Raw genomic sequence first — 11,043 nt, 5'->3', positions numbered from 1 at the left:
AACACGTTGCATCGAGTCATTCGACGGGCCGCGGGCCCCCACGTGGGCGGGGCGGGCGACTCGGCCCGAGTCGGGCCGCGCTCCGCCCGCCGCCTGCACTGGGTTCCCCGGGACCAGGTACCCCCTAGAGAAGCAATAACGGCCAGGCCCACCCTTGGGTGCAGGCGCTGTGCTGAACATTTCACGTTGTTTCTTTTATGTCATTTAATCTTCCAGTCCCCTTAGGAGACAGGTATTTCTGCTTTCCTCATTAAATCTTGATTTTAGGACCCAGAGAGCCAGCTCACAGCAACCCAGACTGTGCCAGACTAAAAATCAAAGACTAGAGAACGGAGGTAAAAACCCTGGAAATTGAAGCCTCCAGGCTGAAGTGAGTTGCCCGTGCCTTATGCAGTGCGTGTATATCAATATCTCCCCAATTCCCTTCTTTTTCTCAAAAAGAGTTTCTTATCTCATGGCTTCAAAGTTTTCAGGCATCTTGCACCTCCACTTATGAATCGGATTGGAATGTAAATTTCTGCATTCATGCCTGTGCTACGAGACAGCACTTAGATCAACGGTCTCCCTGCCCAGCTGAAGTTAGGGGTTGCAGGGAGTAATCAGTTTGCTGCCTCTGGTATGTGAGCTAAATGGTGCTTAGGTAGAGAAAAACAATTATGCAGGTTCCAGTGAGAGGCCCTAAGCTGGGTGTTGATGAAGTCCAAAGGACTTCCCTGGATCTGAAGACCCCAGGATCCACCTTTCACTCTGGGGATGGATCCCAGCGGGAAGCTCTCCAGTGGTGGATAAACAGCTAAAGGTACATGACAAGGACTTAGCTTACTCCTGGTCCTGCTAGAGAAAGAGGCAGGTAACTAAGATAGTATAGCATGTTAGTTATCTACAGCTGCATAGAATTACCTCTAACCTTAGCGGCTTAAAAAAAAATGCACATTAATTATCTCATAATCTCTGTGGGCCAAAAATCTGGACACAGCTTGACTGGATCCTCTCCTTCAGGGTCTCCCATGAGGTGGCAATTGAGGTTTCCACCAGGGCTGGAATCTCATCTAAAGGCACGACTGGGGAAGGGTCCACTTCTGACCTCACTCACAGGATTTTGGCAGGATTCAGTTCCTCACCGGCTGTTGGCTGGAGGCTACCCTCAGTTCCTTGCCTTTCTAACATGGCAGCAGGGCATGCTTCATGAAAGCATGCAAGCCAAGAAGACAATAGAGAGAGTCTGCTAGCAAGACAAAAGTCACTACCTTGTGAAATTTAATCAGAGAAGGACATCCTATCACCTTTGCCATGTTAGTTAGAAACAAGTCACAGGTCCCATCTATGCTCAAATTGGGGGGTATTTACACTAGGGCATGAACACCAGGAAGCAGGAATCATTAGGGGGCATCTTAGAAGCTGCCTACCACATACAAGTGGTACAGCTTCATTTGGGGGTTGGATGGTCAGAAAAACAATAAGCAGATTATTAGAAGACATCACCAAGGAGGTACTATTTGGAATGTACCTTGAATATTCACGCATGCTCCAGTATTGAGAGAGAGACATATCAGATGATTTAGGTATCTTCCAACTGTCAAGTACCACCTTGTGTGGTATGTCAGAGATGTTACAGTAGTAGAGAACTAGCATTATCACATCATCATGATACAATTGGTAAGCAAAATCCCTTAAAAACCACCTCTGATGTCCGTGATTTTGCAGCCCTGCTTGCCAAGACGTAAACCTCAGATGTCACAAGCCTCGTGTTTTTATAATTCTTATCAGAAACTCCTGCATGGTGGAGTAGAGAGGCCCTGGACTTTGGAGCCTCTAGCCAGGATAAAAGGGTGACCACTGAGTGGCCTTGGCCAAGGTGCTTAACCACTGAGCCCCAGGTTTTAATGTCTAAAATGGGAACAATTATTCCTTGCTCAATAAGATCATTGGGAGACATCCATAGGAAAGCAGAAAATACCAGCTCCCTCTTCTTTCTTTTGCCACAATTCATGAGCTCATGAGCTCAGGTAGATTCTTTGATTACTTAACATTGATTAAAACCAACAATGTAGAAAGCACAAATGTTAGAATTTTTAGTAAAGTGAAACAGAATCTTTCATTCTTCCCTACTATTTGCTGTGCAAACCATTACACAAAGGACTTCTCTTAAACTGCCCTAGGTTAGAGCTCCTTAATCATTTGGATTCAACCAACCAGTAAACAATAACTTTTTTTAGCATAGAACACTCGTGACAGGCAAAAGAAACCAACTCTGGCTCATGTAAGAAAAATGGGAGTTTATTGGAACTATGTTGAGCTGCTCCAGAATTGATAAGCTAGAGCAGAAATTCTAAAAGTGGGGTCCATGGACCCCTGGAGTCCCTGAGACTCTTTCAGGGAAATCTGAAAGGTCAAAACAAATTTCATAATGATACTAAGATGTTGTTTGCCTTTTACATCATGTTGCCGTTTGCATTAATGGCGCAAAAGCAATGGCAGGGAGAAATTGCTATGTCAGTCGTTGCCTTAGCATGAAATCAAGGCAGTGGCAACAAACTATACTCATAGTTAATTGTATTCTTCACAACCATACATTCAGTAGAAGGGGAAAAAAGCCAGTTTCATTTTATAATGTCCTTGATAAGATCATGAAATTATTAAATCTCAAGTCTTGAGAACATGACTTTTTTTAGAACATGACATTTTAATATTATGTGTGATGAAACAGGAAGTATGAAGAAATCACTCTGCTGCACAATGAAGCATGATGATTGTCTCGAGAAAAACCTGCTTGCATTGCTTAGGGTTACAAGCTGAACTAGCCACTTCTTCCTTTCTTCGGAGACCATTTTTGCTTACAAGAGTGACTGACAAACTTTGAATCTGGCCCTTGGCAGACATTTTCTCAAAAATGAACAAAACGAACCCGTCACTTCAAGGATAACAACTGACAGTATCATTTTAACTAATGATAAAATTCAAACCTTCAAACAAAATTAGAATTTTTGGAGAGCTTGTCAATTAGAATGCTTTCTGCCATGAGCTTGACTTTTCTGATGAGCTTGGTGGTGATTTTTTATAAATGTGGTTTTCTGATATTATGTAATGAAATATGTCAAAATGTGGAAGAGCTGCTGTGCCAGTTTGAAGGTATTATGTCCCCCAGAAAAAGCCATATTCTTTGATGCAATCTTGTGGGGCAGACAGAATAGTGGGGATTAAGTTGGAACGTTTGAATTAGGTTGTTTGCATGGAGATGTGCCCCACCCAGCTGTGGGTGGTGACTTTGGTGGGATACTCCCATGGAGGTTTGACCCCACCCATTCAGGGTGGGCCTTGATCAGTGGAGCCATATAAATGAACTGGCTCAAGGAGAGAAAACTCAGTGCAGCTGTGAGTGACGTTTTGAAGAACAAGCTTGCTAGAGAGGAATGTCCTGGGAGAAAGCCATTTTGAAACCAGAACTTTGGAGCAGACGCCAGCCATGTGCCTTCCCAGCTAACAGAGGTTTTCCGGACGCCATTTGCCATCCTCCAGTGAAGGTACCTGATTACTGATGTGTTACCTTGGACACTTTATGGCCTTAAGACTGTAACTGTGTAGCCAAATAAACCCCCTTTTTATAAAAGCCAATCCATCTCTGGTGTTTTGCATTCTGCAGCATTAGCAAACTAGAACAGCTGCATAAATCAGTTAACTCGTTTTTCCAGATGACCAGTGCACTGTGTTACAAAATTATGCTTGCATAAAAGGTTCATTCAAAGTACAAGATAGTCCAATGGATTTTGATGTAACAGAGTACAAAAACTTAACTGACAAGGTTTCAGATTCCACATTTTAACTAATCTTTTTAAAACCACCACTTGAAAGTTTTCATGTAATATCAAAGAAGAAAATCCACAATAAAATGAAAAGGTTATTAAATTCACTACATAGCTGGGTGAGGTGGAATTATCTTCATATACTTCAACCAAAACAACTCTCATAACAGATTGAATGCAAAAGCAGATATGAGAATTTAACTCTTTTCTACTAAGCCAGACATTAAAAAGAATTGCAAAAATGCTTAACAATGCCACTTATCTCTTTGATTTTTTCATTTTGGAAAATATGGTTATTTTGCATAAAAATGTTATTTTTAACATGTTTACATTCCACATTGCAATTAATCTTTAAGAAAAATGTTAATATGTTCATGTGTTTATCATTTTGGTTTTTAAATTAATAAATAGTTTAAATATTTCTCCATTTTAATTTCTAATGCAGTAAACATCAATAGCTATAACCCACATAGTCAAAAGCTCTTTGTGGTCTTAAGAATGTAGAGTTCCTGAGACCAAAAAGTTATTTGAGAACTACTGAACTTAGAGAACCATATGTGGGGGGAGAAAAGCAAATCAACTAGAATACTTTCTGCTGTTAGAAGTAGAAACCCAACTCAAATTGCCTTAAATGTAAAGGAATTCTATTATCTCACATAAAGGAAGTCCCAAGGTGGAGAGGCTCCAGAGTTGTATCATTCAGCAGCTTCGTGACGTAAAGGAGCCAGAACTTTCCATCTCTCCAGTCTGCTGCCCAAAGCTGTGGCCTCAACCTTAGGAGAGTGGCCTGTTCACAAGATAACCACCATGGCAACTGGGGTAGCATGACTTTTTGTTCACATACCTATGGCAGGTGAGGAAAAAAAAAACGTTTTCCAACAATGGCATTTAAACCTGCTCTGCTCCTCAGTCTGATTGGTCCATCTGGACTTATAGCCCCACCAGGGGAATGCCATGCACTGACCGGAACTATTTAGGATCTGCCTTGGAACTGGGGTTAGGGCCATCCCTGAAGAACTTAAAGTGGGGAGGCACATTTGCGGGTAGCTGAGCTTGTGCCTCGACTTACCAGGCCTGGGCCAGGGGACCTGATATCACCCCCTGGGGAGGGTAGTAGGTACGGGCGTGAGTGCCCTCTGCAGCCCCCCCGAGCCTGAGGAGCGAGGTCAGGGCAGCTCCCTTTTCCTCACCCAAAATGCCACTGGCAGGGGAGGCTTGCCGGAGGAAACCGCCTTTCTCCCAACTGCCCTTTCCCCACTTCCTTATCTTACCCACATACTCCCTTGTGCCAAGGCCACTCCTGCCACCGCCAGTGCGCATGCACCGTGGCCAGAACAACCCCCGCCCGCTGCAACGGCTCCTGCGTCCTCTCAGAACCAATCCTAGCCCCTCTCCCTTCAGTATTGCCATTTTAGGCTACTTCACCTCCTTTCCAGCCCTGCCCTTCTTACCAGCCTATATAACCTGTAATCACCCCTGAATAAATCTCTTTGGCGCATACTCCTGCTGGATGAAGAGTGTTTTTGTCCTTATCGCCGCCCTCCACACCTTGCACGCCTCTCGCCGAGGACCCTGGCCACGTCCTCCGCCTCGCCCTCGCCTCCGGGAAAGAGCCCCCACCGCCGGTACCCTTTAAGCAGCCCCGAGAGCTGAGGGCTCGGCTACCGGCCGCCACTCCCCCTAGAAGCAGTAACCCCGACCGCAACTGGTGCCCCGTGTGAGGAACGTCTCCACACGACAGTTTGGCAGGTCACCCGCTCGCCCGGACGCCTCTCCAGCTTCCCGTTTCCTCGCCTGCAAGGTAAGGGCCGCCTCTCCCTCGCCGCTTCCGGAGCCGTGGGAGGTTCCTTGCTCCGAAGCCGCTCCTCCCTTCCCCCACGCTCTCTTCATCCAGTAGGAACTCCTCCCTTCCCCCACGCTCTCTTCGTCCTCTTGTATGCGCACTTCTATGACCCCCGTTCCTCCTAACACTCTCCCTCTTCCCCTCCATTACTTTGCTGTAGTTCTTTGTATCTTTATTTCCTCATTTGGTACCGTGTGCCTCTTTGCAACCGCCCCCCCTGACTGCTCCCGTTGCCAAAGGGCACTGCTTTCTGCTCTCGCCGTCTCCTTCGGCCTTGCAGCCACAGTTTATCTCATTCTCTCTGCTCGGTAAACAACTCCTCCTCCTCCTCCCCGCCAGCCGGGCCGGCCCGGCTCGGGAACAACTCCCCCTCCTCTCCCCTCAGCTATGGGTAATCGTATATCTACATGCCAGGCACCTCAAGTTCGTGCTCTGGCGGGTCTCCTAGACACGCATCGCTGTAAAGTGTCTGTCCGGCAGCTGCAGATATACTGGGATCTCCTGCTGCCCTTTAACCCATGGCTCACCACTTGCCATCTTTGGGACCCTGTTACTTATGATCGCCTTATTGATCGAGTCACTAACGCCATGGAACATGAGAGCAAGCGCTTCCCTCCCGGCTTGCTCCCCACCTTGATAACCATCCGCTCCTGCCTTCAAGGCTCCCTCCCCCCTGATAGAGGCCCCGTTAAATCCAAAGAAGCCCTATCAACCCAGCCAACAGATTCAGATAGCGATACTAATTCAAATCATGACTCGGACACGGAGTCCTTAGTCGAGCAGATTAACAACGCGCTCGAGGTGACTCCCAAAAAGCAAAATAACACTGCGCCACGCCAAGATGGCGAACTTCCTCCTTCTTCTTCCATCGAGGGGAGGAAATGCTCCGGCGATGACATCAGCCCTAAACTGGGCCGGAAACCACATATGCTTTACCCCGCCCTTCCACAGGGCGGAGCTAGTCCGCCATCTTATGCCTTGGGCCCCGCCCTTTCACAGGGCGGGGCTGATCCACCATCTTGTGTCTTAGCCACGCCCACCGCGCCGCCATCTTGCGACGCTTGGGGCCTCCCACTCCCGCCTCTCCCTCCGGCGAGCTCCCCTTCGGAGCCGCTACCGGCAGCTGCCGCCGCTCCTCCCACCCTGCCGACTAACAACCCCTGGCTGCCTTCTACACCTCAAGGCAACCCTTGGGGCAACGCTCCCCCTACCCCCACTCCCGCGCCAAGTCCTCTGCAAGCGCGTCCTCCTTTCTCTCGTGCTTTTCGCTGTTTTCCTCTTAACCTTGCCCCCACCCCACAGAGGCCGCATGACTGGTATCCCATTGACTTAGATGCTATCAAGCAGCTTCGCAAGGCCGTCAAGGAGGACGGGTTAGGTAGCCCATATGCTTCCCAAATACTGCAAGATCTCGCCATGAACTATTGCCTCCCCCAAGACTGGGCCTCGCTTGCCCGTTCAATTTTTAACCCCGGTCAGTTTGTTGACTGGCGTGCTCACTTCCAGGCAGAAGCAGCTAAGCAAAGTGAGCAAGATGCAGCCCTTGGAGTCTATCATCCCCCCGAAGCCTATCTAGGCACGGAAGCGTTTCTAAATGCGTCTGCTTATATTAATGTCCCTGCCACCTTCTGGACTATCCTCAGAGGCATCGCCTTACGCGCGTTTGCCAACTGCTCTGCCTGTCGGCCTAATAAATTCACCAAGCTCTTCCAGGAGCCGAGTAAGCCTTTCGCCACCTTTGTCTCCAGAGTCGAAGAAACCTGCGCTCAAAAGGTAAGTGATCCCCAAGCCCAATATTACATGTGCCCATCCTCAAATCCTGAAAAATCGTACTGTAATTCCCCCAACAAGTACTACTGTGCATACTGGGGGTGTGAAACATTAGCCACTAATTGAAAGCCTCCTGTTCCTGATCATTACCTTACCCTAAAGTGGGCCCCTACAGGGTGCAAACTCCCTACTGTTAACTGGCTCGGCCAAGAAAGTGAGGGATCCTGCACACATCTTAATCTTACAGTGCAGCTCCCCACTGATCCCTCCTGGTTACTCGGTCAAACTTGAGGCTTCAGAATCTATGAGAAAGGAGCCAACCGAGAATCACTTATTCTAATAAAAAAGGAGGCTATAAGCCAACCATACCAAAATACTGTTATAAAAAAGCCCTTTAACATTGGTCCCAATAAAGTCATTAACCCCCTTTTTCCACAGCCCTCCAGCCGCACTTCAAGTACAAGCAGCGCATCCGAAGGCCGCACCTCAGCTACAAACAACGCATCGCCAACCCCACCACCCCAACCTTTTCTGCCCCCCTCTCGTTATTCCTCTCCCCTCCTCAGCCTCATCCAAGCCGCCTTTGCCTCAGTGAACTCCTCCAACCCCAATTTTACCTCCTCCTGCTAGCTCTGCCTCTCCACCTCTTCCTCACTGTACGAGCCCGTTGCCTCCAACCTCTCCTTTTCAGAGAGCACAGAGGACAACCCCTCGGAATACAATTGAAATACCTCTGCCGTCCCCCTGACCTTTCATTCAGTCTCCTATAAGGAAAGTGCGTCCGCCCTCGCTCCAGTAACTCTCCCGACCTCACTGCCTGTGCCAGCTACTCATCTCCCAGTAGCTCGGCAAAATTTCTCATTCCTCATAACTCCTCCCAATGGCTCTGCTCCTCTACAGGACTCACCCCCTGTCTCAGCACGAATATCATCAGTGAATATAAAGAAACTTGCCTCCTAATTGTCCTTATCCCTAGGGTCTTATACCACAGCGAAGAAGACTTCTTCCTCCGTCTGGAAAAAACTGCAGCTCCTGCCCTTCTGCAAAAGCGAGAGCCCATCACCGTCCTTACAATTGCCTCCCTCCTAGGTCTTGCCGGCGCTGGCACCGGAATCGCTGCGTTAGCCAGTCAAGGCTCCGCCCTAACTCACCTCAGGGCGGCTGTTGATGAGGACATTCGTCACTTACAAAACGCTATTTACCATCTAAAAAATTCTGTCAATTCCCTCTCTGAGGTAGTGCTCCAAAACCGCCGAGGTCTTGACCTTCTCCTCCTCAAAGAAGGAGGCCTCTGCGCCGCCCTAGGAGAAGAGTGCTATGTATATGCCAATTCCACAGGTCTCGTCGAGGACAGTCTAAAAAGAGTCCGAGAGGGACTAGAAAAGCGTAAAAGAGATCGTGAAGCCACCAATTATTGGTCCAGTTTTTTCACTCTCATCCTCCCATACATCCTTCCTTTTCTTGGCCCCCTATTAATAATTATTCTAGCTCTCATCTTAGGACCCTGCCTCATCCGCAAAATTGTCCAGCTTGTAAGAAAACAAACAGATGCCATTTTTTCCTCGTTCGTGCAAATCCAGTATCAGCGACTCGCCACCTCTGACGCCCCCCACTCCAAGATGACAGCCAACCCTCCGCGACCTCAACGCCACCGGTCAACCCGCCGACCGCGAGGCCCTTCTCAATCACCTGAACATCGCTCTCGCCTCGAGTTCCAGCTTCTCTGAACCCCTGAACTTTAAACCCCTGAACTTTAAACCCCTCACCATCGCCCAACCCGCTGCAGCGAAGCCCTTGTCGAGCGCCCGGGCACCACACCAACACTGAGCTCCAGCCTCGCTGAGCCACCGTCAACCCCTTTTTCCCTTCCCTTACCTCCCCCTTCCCTCACCCTTAGCGAGCCTCTTCGGTAAAGCCTCTTCCTCTAATTAGAAAAGAAAGGGGAATTGCGGGTAGCTGAGCTTGTGCCTCGACTTACCAGGCCTGGGCCAGGGGACCTGATATCACCCCCTGGGGAGGGTAGTAGGTACGGGCGTGAGTGCCCTCTGCAGCCCCCCCGAGCCTGAGGAGCGAGGTCAGGGCAGCTCCCTTTTCCTCACCCAAAATGCCACTGGCAGGGGAGGCTTGCCGGAGGAAACCGCCTTTCTCCCAACTGCCCTTTCCCCACTTCCTTATCTTACCCACATACTCCCTTGTGCCAAGGCCACTCCTGCCACCGCCAGTGCGCATGCACCGTGGCCAGAACAACCCCCGCCCGCTGCAACGGCTCCTGCGTCCTCTCAGAACCAATCCTAGCCCCTCTCCCTTCAGTATTGCCATTTTAGGCTACTTCACCTCCTTTCCAGCCCTGCCCTTCTTACCAGCCTATATAACCTGTAATCACCCCTGAATAAATCTCTTTGGCGCATACTCCTGCTGGATGAAGAGTGTTTTTGTCCTTATCGCCGCCCTCCACACCTTGCACGCCTCTCGCCGAGGACCCTGGCCACGTCCTCCGCCTCGCCCTCGCCTCCGGGAAAGAGCCCCCGCCGCCGGTACCCTTTAAGCAGCCCCGAGAGCTGAGGGCTCGGCTACCGGCCGCCACTCCCCCTAGAAGCAGTAACCCCGACCGCACACATTCTGTGAGGAAGGAGGAAAAGGAAGGAGAGCATGCTGCGTAGGCTGCATCAGCTCCCATCCTAAGGGGTGGGAAACAGGGAACTGAATATGGCTGGACTTCCAGAACCAAAGCCAAAGTCAGCCACCAGGAAGGATCCGGTGAGGAAGCTGTGGGCCAGCGGCACTCTCCAGCAGGTGTCCTTGCAGGCACCACCTTCACCACTGCTCCTGCTGTCGCCGGTCGGTGGTTGCTGCTGCCATCACCGCTGGAAGAATGACTTCTAGATTGTCCACGAATTGTGTCCCTCACTTGAAATTCAGAGACCTGGCTGAACCTAAGCCACAGTTGTTGCCCTCTCTGTTCTGGGCGTGGGGAAAGGCATATCCTACGCCCTTCAGCTTTCAAATGGGAGGTGAGAGTCCTCCACCAAGCCTGACACCATTGTGGGGACCCACCAGAATGAAAAGAGCATTTGGGTGCCAGAAGCCCAGTATTGGGTAGCCAAAATTACAAATGACCACTTCAACCCCAGATGAAAATTCTTCAGAAATAATTCAGACCAAATAAATAAATATAGATATATATATATATTTGACAAATGCATACGTGTATATGTGTGTATGTGTGTGTATATGTAGTATGTATATACACACAGAGCAAACAAGAGAAGTAATCTAATCCCAGTATACCATTTACTAGCTGTGTAACCTTGCTTAAACTTCTTACACCTCAGTTTTCTCATCTGTAAAACAGGGATCGTAGAGGGCCTACCCCATGATAGTATTTAGAGGACAGAATGAGTTAATACGTGTAACATTCTTAGCACAACATCTAAGAAATGGTAAGTGGTCAGCAAATATTAATTATTAACAAGATATCAGAGCAAGGATGAAGGAACATTGAAATGGAAGGAAATATTTGACTGTAAATTGCTTTTCCAGCCCTTAAGTAATCGAGGGAGGGGGTTTCTGACGTCCTGCCTGCACTGCCTCCAGGAAGCAGGAGCTGAGGAATAAAACTAGTCACCTTGG

Source organism: Choloepus didactylus, chromosome 4 (assembly GCF_015220235.1).
Source record: "Choloepus didactylus isolate mChoDid1 chromosome 4, mChoDid1.pri, whole genome shotgun sequence".
NCBI lineage: Eukaryota > Metazoa > Chordata > Mammalia > Pilosa > Megalonychidae > Choloepus > Choloepus didactylus.
This window is presented reverse-complemented; position numbering follows the sequence as displayed.